Source organism: Denticeps clupeoides, chromosome 2 (genome assembly GCF_900700375.1).
Source record: "Denticeps clupeoides chromosome 2, fDenClu1.1, whole genome shotgun sequence".
Taxonomy (NCBI): Eukaryota; Metazoa; Chordata; class Actinopteri; order Clupeiformes; family Denticipitidae; genus Denticeps; species Denticeps clupeoides.
In genome coordinates this window covers 17,149,568-17,165,974 of record NC_041708.1, presented here as the reverse complement: position 1 = coordinate 17,165,974, position 16,407 = coordinate 17,149,568, and positions in this window count along the sequence as shown.

Sequence of the window (16,407 nt, the reverse complement as noted above, 5' to 3'; positions counted from 1 at the left end):
AGAAAAGGCAGTGTGAAGCACCGCCACCCCCACACTCTTTCTCACGGTGCTGCTGAAGATGGGGGAGGGTGAGACCAAGCTGGAGACAAGGAGAAGAGCAAATCAGGACAGTAGGGAAAGGGGTCCTTTAGTAATTAGTAATTAGTAAAAGCAATACAGGCTACAATGCATTCCAGTAGATTCTCATCACCATAGCAGGTATTTTTTCCACATCAAAGTGTGACATATATTGAATTTATGATTTATTGTGATCAAGACATACAAAAGTTCCACATTCTCTGCATTCAACCACTTGACAGTGGTTTTAATAACAGGGTGTACCACATATTTCCTTGTCTGTTTTTTGAAAATTTGAATTTTATGGTTGAAACATTATGTCAGGCCTATACCATACTTGGTATATGAGGAGTGCATGTTTGTGAAGCAAGGGGTTGAAAATATTATAAGTATTGGATGTTTTTTGCATATATTTCAGACGTTTTCCACTCTGTTAGGAATATTTATGTGGTTTAATTCATAATAAAAGTTTAATTCTTTACATCTTCATTAACATTTTTTAATGAAGAGTACAAAGTCAGAAGTCTGGAATCTGTGCATTTTGTTGTCATTTATGAGGAATTTAATAAATTAGAAATAAATCCTCATCTTCCTCTGCTTATTTGAGTCCGGGTCGCGGGGGCAGCATCCCATGTAGGGAATCCCAGAAAGCCCTCTCCCCAGCCACCTCCACCAGCTCCTCCGGCAGGACCCCAAAGCGTTCCCAGACCAGACTGGAGATATCATTTCTACAGCGTGTCCTGGGTTGACCCAGGGGCCTCCTGCTGGCAGGACAAACCAGATGCCCAAACCTACTGGCTCCTCTCGATGTGGAGGAGCAGCGGTTCTACTCTGACTCCCTCCCAAATGTCCGAGTCCCTCACACTATCTCTAAGGTCCTCATTCTCTCTGTGTTGGACTTCAGGGAGCGAAAGCGCTTCCCTGATCGCAGCAGAGAGAAGAGTTCATTGTTGGGGTGGCTGAGGTCCTTCACTATCTTAAATATACATTATACAATTAATTATACAATTATACACAGGTGATAACAATCAGGAAACATAACACAGGATGAACATGAAACTCTGGTCCGAACTCCAGACCCGGAGTAGCCCCTGCCGGACCGGATCATGACAACATTGAATGTTCTACATGCCGAGAGAGTTCACTGCTGTCATCATCATTGCAGTATACATCCTAGTGCTAGCAATAATGCTAAAGCTAGTGGTGCACTCAGTGTATTACATTTACATTTACAGCATTTATCAGATGCCCTTATCCAGAGCGACCTACAATCAGTAGTTACAGGGAGAGTCCCCTCTAAATGCTGTAATTGAAAATGTAACATACAAGGCTACACCCCTCCCCCATATTGGACAATCAGACCACATCTCCATACTACTCACCCCCCAGCCTACAGACCCATCAGAGGTGAGAATGTGGCCCCAGGGGGCCATCTCTGCTGGGTGGTGGGTTTCTTTAGGACTGGAAGAACCCTGGTTGTTTTAGAGAGATCAAGTCAAGTCAAGTCAAGTCAGCTTTATTGTCAATTCTGCCACATGTACAGGACATGCAGAGAATTGAAATTACGTTACTCTCTGACCCATACAAGTAACATTAAATACAAAAACAGTAACAGTAACATTGAATACAAGGTATAAATACAATTAAAAAAACCACACAATATACAATTTTAAAAACACCATATACAAATAAGGGCACATGGTGGAGAGTGCAAAACCATGTAGTGCAACAGAGGTAAGTTTAAAGTGACGAAGTGACAAGTGATGATGAACCATTTATGACATGAAGGGGATAAGGACAGGAGAGATGGTTTGGAATTTTGCAAATGCCATTGTATCCAGTGGCTAGGTGGTTGGATTGTCTGTAGATATGATCTGGTTGATTTAATTTGAAGTGAGTTTTGAAATTGTTATAGGGCAGTTGGCGAGTCTTCAGAGGGTAGAGTAGCGGTCGTGGTGGTGGAGAATATCTGGCAGATTTGCTCAATTTTCCCTGTGAAGAAGTTGGCAAAATCTTCAGCGGTTATGGAAGATGGAGCAGGGGGAGCTAGAGGGTTCAACTGAGATGAGAATATGTTTTTGAGGGTGGTGAGCAGATTTTGATTTGTAGAAAGTAGCAGAGGTGAGGTTAGTGGAGAAGTTAGTGTTAGAGTCCTCTCCTGACCTCACTGAAAACCTCTGCAGCACCACCTGGTGGACAGAATTTGTATACAAAAATATAGATTTTTAATATACCTGTATCGATACAATATCAGCACGTAAAATATCACAAAATATTGCTGTATTCATATTTTCTAACACCCCTAATGATGATTTGTTATCATGATGAATCTGCAATTCATCATTCAGTCTCTGATAGCGACACTCAGCTATAGCTGGGACATATCACTGAAGCCATTCTAAAAAGTAAATGCCAATAAATAACACCTACATACCGTATCTCATGTTTTTTGTATAATAAATACATAATTGTTTCTCACTGTCCCAGCAGATAATGAAGAGTATGGCAGCAGTTGCCTTTTGTTGTGCTCACTATCCTGGTAATTTAGTAAATATCATGATATTCATGCAGTAATAAAATATATGAACATCAAGCACAAAAAAGGACTGTGATTGCTACCAAGCTATCCCTTATCCTCAGAACAGTTGAACACGCAGCCCTTCGGTTAGAAGTCTGCTTCTTTACCCACTAGGCCACCACAGCCCTTTGATGGGGCTGTCATATTTTTGATGCTATATTTTTGTGGTTTGAATCCCTTTTCCTGTCTTAATGACACAAATTCAGAATCATTCTAAGCTCTCATTTTCCACCATAATTTAGGTAGAACTGGTACAAGGTGTACACCATGTATTCTGTGTGTACTTGTATTATTTACAGTAATACTACAGCTTTTTGTGCCCTTTACTCAGATTACCAGATGTTACATTATTTCATACCCAGAAACCCAGTCAATCTGTGAACATACATAAACTCCAGTTTGATTTTGTTCTCCGTTGCAATGAAGGAACAACAAAACGTGTAAGCAAAGGAATGTTTTTGCCGTCCCTAGATCGCCTGCAATGAGGTCAAAAAAGCAGTTTGTATCAGGTACATATCAGCAAAGATTTAAGGGGATGTGGCAAGTGCTGACCTTTAGTGTCTTTACAGTATAAAAAAGCAAGCTTGATGGGGGCTCACTGCTGGTGGCATGACCTGGACCAACACATTCCATTATTCTTTGGATGACTGGATCCTCTGCTGGACCCTCACCCACCTGGACAATAAGGACACATAGACTTCACTTCAGCATTCAACACAATCATTCTCCAGCACCTGGTTGAGAAGTTGAGCCTGTTGGGCCTGAACACCCCCCTCTGCAACTGGATCCTGGACTTCCTGACTAAGAGACCTTAGTCTGTCCAAATCGGAAACAACTTTTCCTGCTCCACCACACTGAGAACTGGAGCTCTACAGGGCTGTATGCTCTGTCCAATGCTGTTCACCCTGCTGACCCATGAGTGTGCAGCGATGCACAGCTCCAACCACATCATCAAGTTCACAGATGACATGACCATGGTGGGTCTCATCAGCAAGAACGTTGAGTCAGCATTAAGAGAGGAGGTGCAACGACCGACGGACTGGTGTAAGGTCAACAATCTGTTACTGAACATGGACAAAACAAAAGTTTGACACATTCTTTTTGGGGAAGAAATTTTGAGTTGACACAACATGACATCATATGTGTAGGCACAATCCCAGCAGTCAACACCCCCAAAATCCATAGAACATATATAATATATTTTACAATATAATAAAAACAATAGAACTGAGGCACACACACTAGCAGCAGGTTGACTTTGTTCCTGAGAGTTCCTGTGATCATCAACTGCACCCTCAGCAGTAAACAGCTCCTGCATAAAAGGACTGTTAATGTCCCTGCCATTCATTAGATGTGCCTACCCTTGTTTCAGCGTTAATCTGAATTCTGTTTTGGGACCAAGATCCCTTCTGTTTATGGTTTCAGCCAGTAATAAATATCACTTGCTCTTGGTTCCTCCGTCCCTGCTCGTGACACTTCCTCTGTTGTTTTTTGGAATTTTTTTTGGGAAGAACCTGGGTCACCATTGTATGCAACCACTGTATCAGGGAGAGCCAGATGCTAAATCAGGCCATAATCGGGCTCCATGCTGTCCCAACACAAGCTTGTGCTTCTTAAGGAGAAAGAACCTATGGCAGTCTATGTTGGTCAGAATCATCCTTAACCTCAAAAAACCTGCAAATCAATAGAATTATTAATACAGCTATGTATAGAAAATTCAGGTTATAGTCTTCAAAGACTGGAACATATTTCATCTATTCCCATTTGGGTCTTGGGGCACACCCCAGAGCTAACAACAGAGTCAGTACGTTTGTCCATGATCATCTGATTGTTACATCCTTTAGGCCGTAGAATGGCTTGGAGTGCTCTGTGTTGTGCGTGTTTCTCTTTTAGGCTGTCTGCTGGGTGGAGACCAATTCCCTTGTCAACTGGCAGCCAATCAATGCACAGGACAGAGAATTACTTATGGACCATTCGAGCCACCATTCAGAGCTCATTGTTGTGGAGCCGGAGGAGGAGGAAGCGAGAGGAGAGTTTTGGAGTTGTATTTTTGGATTGTGTTAGAGTTGGATAAGCCTTTGTTGTGTGTTAGTGATTAGTGTGGTTAGTTGTGGTCAGGGTGGTAGTAGCCTAGTTTGTAACACAGTCGCCTATGAACCAGAAGATCCAGGTTCAAATCCCACTTACTACCATTGTGTCCCTGAGCAAGACACTTAACCCTAAGTTGCTCCAGGCTGGGACTGTCCCTGTAACTAGTAATCGTAAGTCGCTCTGGAGAAGGGCGTCTGATAAATGCTGTAAATGTAAATGTTGTGGCTTTGTTGTGTATTTGTTGTCTCTCCTTTCATGGTGTGTTGTCCTCCTGTGAATTGTTGTGTAGTTGTTGTATATAGCACTTTAGGTTTGGTTGGTTGTTCACTACTCACTGTAAATAAATGCACAATATTTCACTTGGACTTGGTATCTGTGTCTTCCCACTGCACACATTCCCCTCATTTGTAGTCATGTTTCCTGACCCCTAGACAGGGACGTGACAGATAAAAGCAAAAAAAAATCCAGTCAATTGACTTACCAGTAGAGATATAATGGTGGGCTGTGATGAAAAGGCAAAGTATTTTTTAAGCCCGTCATGAAAAATACAATTACTCACAAAAAAAAATCTAATGTTCAAATTATTCAGAAATCAGTAAATATTATTATTATTAATAATAAAAGAAAGTAGTATGAAGCACTCTTTTACTCATCCATGTGTGTTGTGGGCAAAAATGTGGAAAGTCTGTTTTTCTCAATGATGGGATGAACAATTTGAGAAGCGCGGCACTATATGAAGACAGCAGGCTGGCAGAGGCTGTGTGATGCTTCTGACATTGTTTTACTTTGACATGTACCATCAATATATATGTTTTCATCATATGCATAGTCATACTAGTATAATAATACAGTGGATTGTAAACCTGTATGGTTTTTTTTTTTGCAATGGATTCTTCAAAATGGCTCCATCTCCAAAACCACCACAGAGTAGGTGCATCCAAACCTTTGACTAATAATGTACTATAATAACAAAGAATAAAATGACAATGCAATTACAGTATCTAATACGTCCACTTCCACTAAGAACGGGAGCGCTGAAGGATGGGAACTGAGGTGACGCAACAGCAAAGTGTATGAAAGGCTTGTATGGCAGCAAGTATCAGGTGAACGGGTCATACATGGTCTCTGTGGGGGAGGTCAGGGCTGCGGTGACTGCACTGTAGCCATGGATGAAGCAACAGTACAAATGAACAAACCCAAGTAAACGTTGCAGTTATTTGAGCATCTTGGGTAGGGGCCATGACATCACTGCCTCAAGCTTCTTGGGCTCGATGCCCACAGCCTGGGGTGAGTTGGAAAAACCAAGGAACATGGTGGAGCACTGGTGGAAAGCACATTTTTCCAACTTAAATTACAGCCGGTGTGCGAGCAATCTCTTTAGGACCACCCTCACATGCTGTACATGGGTTTACAGGGAAAGTGAGTATATGAGGATATTGTCAAGGTACACCAATCATCCATGTCGGGGGCGTTGCAGAGACCAATGGGTCTGACCAGGCTTTTGTAATGACCGGTGGGGGTGATGAATCTTCCACTCGTCACCCTCTCGGATGCGGATCAGGTAGTAGGCTGATTGTAGGTCCAGCTTGGTTAAATATGTTGCACCTGAGAGGGCATCAAGTGCGGTGTTAGTAATAGGAAGGGGGTTCCGTTTTTTGACTGTGATTTTGTTCAGGCCATGGTAGTCGATGCAGGGTCTCAACCCTCTGGTGTTGCACAAAGGAGAGACCTATGAAGTTACCTGCAGCCCCGGAGTCGACAAAGGCAGAGCTCTTCAGAGCCTGGACTGCCTGAACTAATCCAGAACTGCAGGCAGAACCATTTGAGAGGCAGAAGTGGTGGTAGGTCGTTCAGCCGGTCGTGTCACCCTGATAAGCATGGGGGTGTATTTCCTGTATGGACTGGGCAGACCGCTCGGTGATGAGAGAGGGGATGCATAGTATGTGCACAGGCCTTCTTGGTAGCGTTGCTCTCGCTCAGTGGCTGGTAGGGTGGTCAGGCCCAAGCTGTATGGGTTCCCCCAGGTGTTCCAGATGAGGTTCTGGGTGGTGATGGTGGAAGCCGAATGGTTGAGAGCACTGGGACAGAGCTGGTGGTTTTGGGATGAGCCAGCAGATGACGATCTAGAGCACCGGCTGAGTCAGGGCCTTGAATGAGGAAGGCATATCCTGGCTGACCATCCCACTCCTGATGCACTGGGCTAGACCTTCCTATTAGAGGGCCTGGAGGGCGTGGGGATTCAGCGGTATCTCGGCAACCAGGGTCCTGTATTTTGATGTGAAGTGACTGCCTGAATAGGAACCCTGGCAATGATGGTATTGCTGTGAGGAGACATCCTCCATGCCATCTGGATAGCGTAGCTTGTTCAGTCAGGAGCGAGAGGAGAAGAGCAATCTGAGAGCGGATAAAGGAGAGCGTGGTTAGCAATGCATTGCCGATACCCTCTGTGTCATTTCAATGCTCAGGGCACCCAACAGCCACCTCATGCAAACACAGATGGGTAACCTCCTGCGACAGAGGTTTCATTATGTGGCCTGTTGGGACACCTGATCACACAAGGCAGCAAACTCTGCGGGATTTATATTGAGCTCTGTCTTTCTGTCACAGCGTGTCTCGATGAGGACAAAAAACAGCTTGCTCTGCACACCCATGAATGTGGACAATTGCGTTACTGGATTTACACATGAAATGGAGGAGAGCAGGATGGAAGACAGGAAAAGGATTATATCCGGGACGTGTCACTTGCTTCTGCGTTCCCTTGGGCACATGAACGATGTGAGCCTTGCGGAGGTGGGAAACGTGGAAGACTGGACTGACGCATAGATTGCAAGGAATGGCCACCTGATATGCCACAGGATTGATGTGACGAGTGTTGCGGAAGGGGCCGACAAAGCGGGGTAGAAGGCGCGAGCTTGGTGTGGGTTGAGGCATTGTGCGTTCTGTAGGTAGGCCAGATTCTTGTGGTCTGTTAAAACAAAAAATGGCTGACCCCAACTTGTACCCTCTAACACGTGGTCCATAAGCCTCTGAAAAGTTGACAAAGCACCCTGTAGTCTAAGTGGCATGTCCATAAGTCCATAAAGTGTCCTGAACACTGTTATCTCCTTTGCCATTGTCACGACTACGGACTTACGGGGGAAGGAAGCGCAGAGGTTTGACATACTGGGAAGGGGGTTTTATTATACAATAAACAAAGAAATACAAATAAACAATGGCGCGATGGCCAAAAACAGTTTAACATAAATCAAGAACTGAAACAAACCCGTAGGCGTGTGGCGATTGCCAGAACTCAAAGCACATAAAACTAAACAAGGTCAAGTTCGTGCAGAGAGTTCACGAAAATGCCAGCGACCCCGAACGGGCGGAAACTTCCGGCATTTATGGGGCGTCAGGATTAAAGTCAGGTGTGGAGCCCAGCTGCAGGCAATCCTGACAGAGCCCCCCCTCCAAGGGCTACGTCCTCGGAGCCCCAACAGTACCATCAGTGGAGGCGGCGGGGTGGACGGCGGCAACCACAGGGCTCCTGCCCTGCTGTATCCTCCCCTTGGAGGACCCGGTCCCTCGGGCTGGCTCCCCGGCGTGGCGGCCCCGGTCCCTCGGGCTGGCTCCCCGGCGTGGTCAGGCGTGGCGGCCCCGGTCCCTCGGGCTGGCTCCCCGGCGTGGTCAGGCGTGGCGGCCCCGGTCCCTCGGCTGGCTCCCCGGCGTGTCAGGCGTGGCGGCCCGTCCTGCTGCTCCCCGCGTGGTCAGGGCGTGGCGGCCCCGTCCCTCGGGCTGGCTCCCCGGCGTGGTCAGGCGTGGCGGCCCCGGTCCCTCGGCCTGGCTCCCCGGCGTGGTCCCGCTTGGCGGCCCCGGACCCTCGGCCTGGCTCCCCGGCGTGGTCCCGCTTGCGGCCCCGGACCCTCGGCCTGGGCTCCCCGGCTGGTCCGTTGGTCGCCCCGGACCCTCGGCCTGGCTCCCCGGCGTGGTCCCGCTTGGCGGCCCCGGACCCTCGGCCTGGCTCCCCGGCGTGGGTCAGGCGTGGCGGCCCCGGACCCTCGGCCTGGCTCCCCGGCGTGGTCCCGCTTGGCGGCCCCGGACCCTCGGCCTGGCTCCCCGGCGTGGTCCTCGCTTGCGGCCCCGGACCCTCGGCCTGGCTCCCCGGCGTGGTCCCAGCTTGGCGGCCCCCGGACCCGCGGCCTGGCTCTCCGGCGTGGTCCCGCTTGGCGGCCCCGGACCCTCGGCCTGGCGCTCCGGCGTGTCCCGCTTGGCGGCCCCGGACCCTCGGCCTGGCTCCCCGGCGTGGTCCCGCTTGGCGGCCCCGGACCCTCGGCCTGGCTCCCCGGCGTGGTCCCGCTTGGCGGCCCCGGACCCTCGGCCTGGCTCCCCGGCGTGGTCCCGCTTGGCGGCCCCGGACTCCCGTACCTGCACACAATAATCAGGGCCGATCCATCTGGGTACGTGTGGGCCCTGTCTCCACATGTCCCCTCTGACACATCTTGTGTCACCCCCTGCACCGCGCAGGGAGATTGTCCCAAAGCCTCCGGCGACTGTTCCAGGCACCCCAGGCTGGTGCCTTCTGGGACTATGCAGCCCCTCTCGCTGCCCGGCCCTGGTGCCAAGGGGGGGGCATTGCCAGACCATCCGGCTAGCCCCTTCTGCGTCCGTTGGGACAAGCAGGCCCTCTTCGTGCCTGTCCCAGCTGGGTCCTCATGCCTACCCGGGGGCTCTATGGCGCTCCCCCCCTCTGGAGGCAGACGCAGGCCCATGCCTGCCCCGCCCTCCTCACTGGCTACCGGAGGACCCAGCTCCATCGCTTCCCCACCTCCCCTCCCCTCAGGAGGAGTCCCCAACCCGAACTGCACCCCCCCAAAAAATTCTTTGGGGGAGCACCCCCCCCGGCTGGACTTAGGGGTACCTTGGGGCTCGTCCACCTCGCCTTGGACCGGTGCAGTCAGGTTGGGAACTCCCTCCCTGGGGTTCGGCTCTGCTGCTGGGTCACCATCTGGTGGACACAAAGAGGGGAAGTGGGGGCGACATACGGACACATATGCCACGCACACACACACAGACAGAGACAGACAGAAGAGAGGGTCGTCTAGTTCCCTCTCTGAGCACTCCGGGACCTCCTCAGGGGGCACAGCCAGGATCTCGGGAGGCGCGACCTTCTCGTCGCCCGCCAGTGCTTGGTCTTCTTGCCCCGGATCCTGACTGGCGCTGGATGTGGTGGAGGGGCAGAGTTCGATCCCTGGCTCAGGCTCTGGCCGATCAAACTCCGCCCTCAGTCTCTGCTGGAAGTCCCGAAAACTCCTGTCGGTCTCTCCCTGCTGCCAGGCAGCGTCGCTGGAGATGGTGGTGGGCGTGTGGCGTGGGGGGTGGTGGACGTCTTCTCCAGCATGCGGGGGCGCTGGTGATGCGCTGCCGTTCAGCTGGGGAACGTCCGAGCAGAGGGAAGGCGGGTCGGCGACTGGAACTGGGAGGGCATCTTCCCTGTGAGGCAGTTCCGACAGTGCAGTTGCTGGTTGGCGACCTCCTGTCGCCCTGTTCCACCAGCTTACGCCCGCATCGCTGTCCTCCTCCTCACTGTTGTCGCACCTCTGGGACTGACGTGGGTTTCCACGGACCTCGCAACGGACGGGCACGATGGGCGGAGCCATCCCGGCACCGACTGCCCAATCGGCGTCATCCTCGTGTTGGTCCGTGTCGACCTCATACCCTCGGAAGTCACGTGGATCTTCACGGATGTCGCGACAATCTCGGACGCGCGCGCTGGGTGGAGCCATCCCGGCCCCAACTGCCCAACGAAAATCCACGTCATTGTCGCTTTCGTCATCCGTGTCCTCCCACCTGTGACTCCGAGGGTCGTCCACCCTGCGGACATCCTGGACCCAGGGTGCGATCAACTCCCAGGGACAGTACTCTGGCCATTCGGGCTGGAGGCTGCCCATCCCCTCGCTGGAGGGACGCCGCCGTTGTTGTCGCTTCTCACCCCCCTGGAAGTGACGTGGGTCCCCACGGACCTTGCGACGATCGCAGACTGGTGCGATGGGCGGAGCCCAACTCTCGTCTCCCGTGCTCTCGTCGTCGTCCGTGTCGTCCCAGTCCACAGGGAGCCTTGCCAGCAGAGCGCAGAGTTCTTGGCTCGACATGGCGAAGATCGTGGGGGTCGCATCTTCTGCGCTCGCTGCCCACGTCACTTCCTCGCTGCTGCCGACGCCAACGTCCTCGCTCCGCCCACTCACCCGCCGACGTTGTCGCTTCCGGGTTTCGCGGAGTTTCCCGGGGGTGACGTCATCACTCGGCGCCGCGTACCACGGCTTCTCGGGGAGAAAACGCTCCACCAGAACGGGCGGCGCGTCTCTCCCCTGGTGTCCGCGTTCGCCGCGCCGCGCTGCGTCCTTCGCGGCGTTTCTTCTCCTCTGTTTTTTACCTCTGCGCTTTTGGGGGGGTCGCTGGCATTCTGTCACGACTACGGACTTACGGGGGAAGGAAGCGCAGAGGTTTGACATACTGGGAAGGGGGTTTTATTATACAATAAACAAAGAAATACAAATAAACAATGGCGCGATGGCCAAAAACAGTTTAACATAAATCAAGAACTGAAACAAACCCGTAGGCGTGTGGCGACTGCCAGAACTCAAAGCACATAAAACTAAACAAGGTCAAGTTCGTGCAGAGAGTTCACGAAAATGCCAGCGACCCCGAACGGGCGGAAACTTCCGGCATTTATGGGGCGTCAGGATTAAAGTCAGGTGTGGAGCCCAGCTGCAGGCAATCCTGACAGCCATGCCAGTCAATGGCACCTGCCAGTAACTTTTGGATGAGTCAACAGTAGATATAAATGAGACCTTGCCAAATTATCTCAGCTTCTGAATTAAGTCATCTATTCAGGGCATAGGATATGGATCCAGATTAGTAAGAGCATTTGCAAAAATGTACTGCACCATCCTTCTTTGGCACAAGGACCACTGGACTGCAACATTCACTGTTTGATGGCTCAATGATCCCCAGGTTTTTCTTTGTGTCCAGCTCCTTTTTTAGCACCCGATCATCCTCTTACGAATGCGGTAACTTTTCTACTTGGCCACCATGTCCTACTTCAGGATGATATCGTTCTGAACTTTGGTCATGAAGCCTGGCCTTTCTTGACAAAGCTCCAGATCAATCAGTTCCTCCAGCTTCCTTTGCTGCTTTTGCTCCAGGTGCTGTAGATCCACAATTTTCTGTCCTGCTTGGACGGGAAAGTACCGAAAGTATCTGGATTTTCCTCATCTTTCATATCTTGCACAAACAGCTGCCTCTGCACTTCCTCTGCCCTTTGGCTTGTTACTGGGGTGTTGATGATCTTGCTCACTGGCTGCCCTGATGTTGCCCACATGGCCTTGGAGCTGCTGGAACTGATGCTACATTCCCCTCTATTGCTATTCCCGTCACACCATCTTCTGTTCCATTCACTCATCCTGTGCGACTTGTGACTGATTGAGGACCTTCATCAGTTTGGTCAACGCAGACATTAGGTTCTCTGCTGAGTTTACAGTGTGTGCTTGATCTCCCAATTTGCTCTGCCTCTCCTTCTGTTTCAGTGGAGGAGACACAGCTACCACCTTATCTTTCACCTCATCTCTTCCCTCTCCTTGACTTTAGAGGCATCTTTTGGGGTCTTTCCTGATGACACAACTAGTGTGTTCCTGCTGAGGCCTTCCCTGGACATCTGACACCAATTGTAACAGGGGTGATGGTGTGCAGGGATGATGACACAGACGTGGTTGGAAATAATCCAAAACACAAAATAGGTAAAAAATCACAACAATAAATAAATCAACAAAACAAAAACACTTCACCAGACTCAAACAGCAAACAGGGATAAGGTAGTCAAACCACATGGAGAAGTAGCAGCAATATGACAATATATTACTGTATGGATATATAAAGTATATATTACATGGTGTACATGGTATATGATATGCTATGACAATAATGATAATAATAAGTGATAGTAATATTAAATTGTTATAATGATAATAATAATAAGACAGCAGTACAGTGTGAGGTCATGAGAGATTAAAGTGCAGGGTGCAATACTTCAATTAAAAGCATGGAGTACAGCCATAGACGATTTAAGGCTTCAGACGTGGTTGAGGTGATGTGGATGATCCTGGGGGGAGCATATTGAGGAGTCGGCCAACCTGGGGGTAAAAGTTGTTCCTCAACCTGGCAGATCTGGCTCCTTCTTTGGGAGGGCAGGAGCATGAAAAGTCTATGTGAGGGGTGTGAAGGGTCCTGCACAATGCTACACAATGCTCCTAAATAAATTGTCACAAGTGGAGGAGTAGAGAGCACAGGTAGTTGGAGATGATAAAAACCAATTGCGGAACCACGCAGAAAGGGCAAGTGAATCATTACCTGGTTGCTTTATGAGTGATAACTGGCCAGAGCCGCGACAACCACTGTTGTCGACACTCACGCAAAAAAACATGACAAAAGACAAGGGAAACAGGAGCAGGACAAGGTGAGTAGATAAAGGAGTGCTGTTACTTGGATTTAGAGAAGTGGAGCGGAGTCATCTAACAACATGCCAAACATTGACTGAGCATTGACATGGGCTCCATGGCTACGCACTGGTGGAAAGCACATTTTTCCAACTTTCAGTACAGTTGGTGGGCAAACGTTTGAGGATCGCCCTCACATGTTGGACATGGTATTCCAGAGTGGGTGCATATATAAGGATGTAATCTAAGTAGGTGTACACCCACCATCCCAGACCTCTGTAGTTCACCCTGGCATGCTGTGCTTGGAGTTTGTCAGAATTTGTGAGTTTTTGTTTGTCCACCTGCCTCTTGAGGATTGACCATAATTTCTCAATTGGATTAAGGTCCAGGGAGTTTCCTGGCCATGGACCGAAAATTCCAATGTTTTGTTCCCCGAGCCACTTAGTTATCACCTGGCTCCATCATGCTGGAAAAGGCATTGTTCTTCATCAAACTGTTCTTGGATGGTTGGGAGAAGTTGCTGTCGGAGTATGTTTTGGTAAGATTCTTTACTCATAGCTGTTTTCTTGTGAGTGAGCCCACTCCCTTCGATGAGAAGCAGCCACACACATGAATGGTCTCAGGATGCTTTACTGTTGGCACAATACAGGACTCACTCTGCGTGCAGATGCAATCTCACCTGATTGCTGCAATTCCTGAGCAAGCTCTGCACTGGTGGCAACCTGATCCTACAGTTAAATCTTTAGGAGACGGTCCTGCCGCTTGAAAGACTTTCTTGGGCATCCTGAAGCCTTCTCACACTTGAACCTCTATCCTTGAAGTTTTTATGATCTGATAAATGGTTTATTTAGGTGCAATCTAAGTAGCAGCAATATCCCGGCCTGTGAAGCCCTTTGCAATGCATTGATGACTGTGCATGTTTCCTTGCAGGTAACCATGGTAAACAGAGAACAATGATTTCAAACATCACCCTCCTTTTAAAGCATTCAGTCTGCTATTCTAACTCAATCAGCATGACAGAATGATCTCCAGTCTTGTGCTCCGCAACAGTCTCACTTGTGTTAATGAGAGTGTAAAAACTAGCAAGAATGGTTATAAAAACTCTCTCTTTACACACAAAAGCACTGTATTCAAACCACTCCAACTTGATGTTACCTAGCAGAAAGAGGCGTGACACAATAGAGGTAAAAATGATTAAAAGTTTCTAATTTATTAACACCAGTAAATTACTATTCCAGTTACATGTGAATATTGTATGTAAAAAGGTACCAATGTTACAAAGAGAACCAAAATGAAAGACAGTGTCAGGACCCTCGGCCTGGCTCCCCGGCGTGGTCCCGCATGGCGGCCCCGGACCCTTGGCCTGGCTCCCCGGCGTGGTCCCGCATGGCGGCCCCGGACTCCCGTACCTGCACACAATAATCAGGGCCGATCCATCTGGGTACGTGTGGGCCCTGTCTCCACATGTCCCCTCTGACACGTCTTGTGTCACCCCCTGCACCGCGCAGGGAGATTGTCCCAGAGCCTCCGGCGACTGTTCCAGGCACCCCAGGCTGGTGCCTTCTGGGACTATGCAGCCCCTCTCGCTGCACGGCCCTGGTGCCAAGGGGGGGGCATTGCCAGACCATCCGGCTAGCCCCTTCTGCGTCCGTTGGGACAAGCAGGCCCTCTTCCTGCCTGTCCCAGCTGGGTCCTCATGCCTACCCGGGGGCTCTATGGCGCTCCACCCCTCTGGAGGCAGACGCAGGCCCATGCCTGGCCCGCCCTCCTCACTGGCTACCGGAGGACCCAGCTCCATCGCTTCCCCACCTCCCCTCCCCTCAGGAGGAGTCCCCAACCCGAACTGCACCCCCCCAAAAAATTCTTTGGGGGAGCACCCCCCCCGGCTGGACTTAGGGGTACCTTGGGGCTTGTCCACCTCGCCTTGGACCAGCACATTCGGGTCAGGAACCTCCTCCCTGGGGTTCGGCTCCGCCGGCTGGGTCGCCATCTGGTGGACACAAAGAGGGGAAGTGGGGGCGACATACGGACACATATGCCACACAGACACACACAGACAGAGACAGACAGAAGAGAGGGTCGTCTGGCTCCCTCTCTGGGCTCTCCGGGACCTCCTCAGGGGGCACAGCCAGGATCTCGGGAGGAGCGACCTTCTCGTCGCCCACCAGTGCTGGGTCTTCTTGCCCCGGATCCTGACTGGCACTGGATGTGGTGGAGGGGCAGAGTTCGATCCCTGGCTCAGGCCGATCAAACTCCGCCCTCAGTCTCTGTTGGAAGTCCCGAAAACTCCTGTCTGTCTCTCCCTGCTGCCAGAGGGTTGTGCTCCAGCCCCATGCTGATCCAGTCAGACACTTGAGGATGGTAGTGATCTCGTCTGTGTCTGCTGCCCCACTGAAGGGTCCCGGGACAATTGGGCTGTCCCACACGGGGCTGGGCACGTCGCTGGAGATGGTGGTAGGTGTGTGGTGTGGAGGGGGGTGGACGTCTTCTCCAGCAGGTGTGGACGCTGGTGCTGCGCTGTCATTTTGCTGGGGAACGTCCGGGCAGAGGGAAGGCGGGTCGGCGACTGGAGCAGGAATGGAGGATTCCCTGCGAGGCAGTCCCGGCAGCGCAGTTGCTGGCTGGCGACCTCCCGTCGCCCTCTTCCACCAGCTTTCCTCACACTGCTGGGAGGGACGTGGGTCTCCACGGACCTCGTGACGATCCTGGATGGGCGCGATGGGCGGAGCCATCCCGGCACCGACTGCCCAAACGGCGTCATCCTGGTCGTCGTCCGTGTCAACCTCGTACCCCCGGAAGTCACATGGGTCATCACGGACGCCGCGATGATCTCGGACGCGCACGCTGGGCGGAGCCATCCCGGCACCGACCGCCCACCGAAAATCCACGTCATCATCGCTTTCGTCATCCGTGTCCTCCCACCGGTGACTCCAAGGGTCGTCCACCCTGCGGACATCCTGGACCCATGGCGCGATAAGCTCCCATGGGCAGTACTCTGGCCATTCGGGCTGGAGGCTGCCCACCTCCTCGCTGGAGGAACGCCGCCGTTGTTGTTGCCGCTTCTCACCCCCCTGGAAGTGACGTGGGTCCCCACGGACCTTGCGACGATCGCAGACTGGCGCGATGGGCGGAGCCCAACTCTCGTCTCCCGTGCTCTCGTCGTCGTCCGTGTCGTCCCAGTCCACGGGGAGCCTTGCCAGCAGAGCGCAGAGTTCT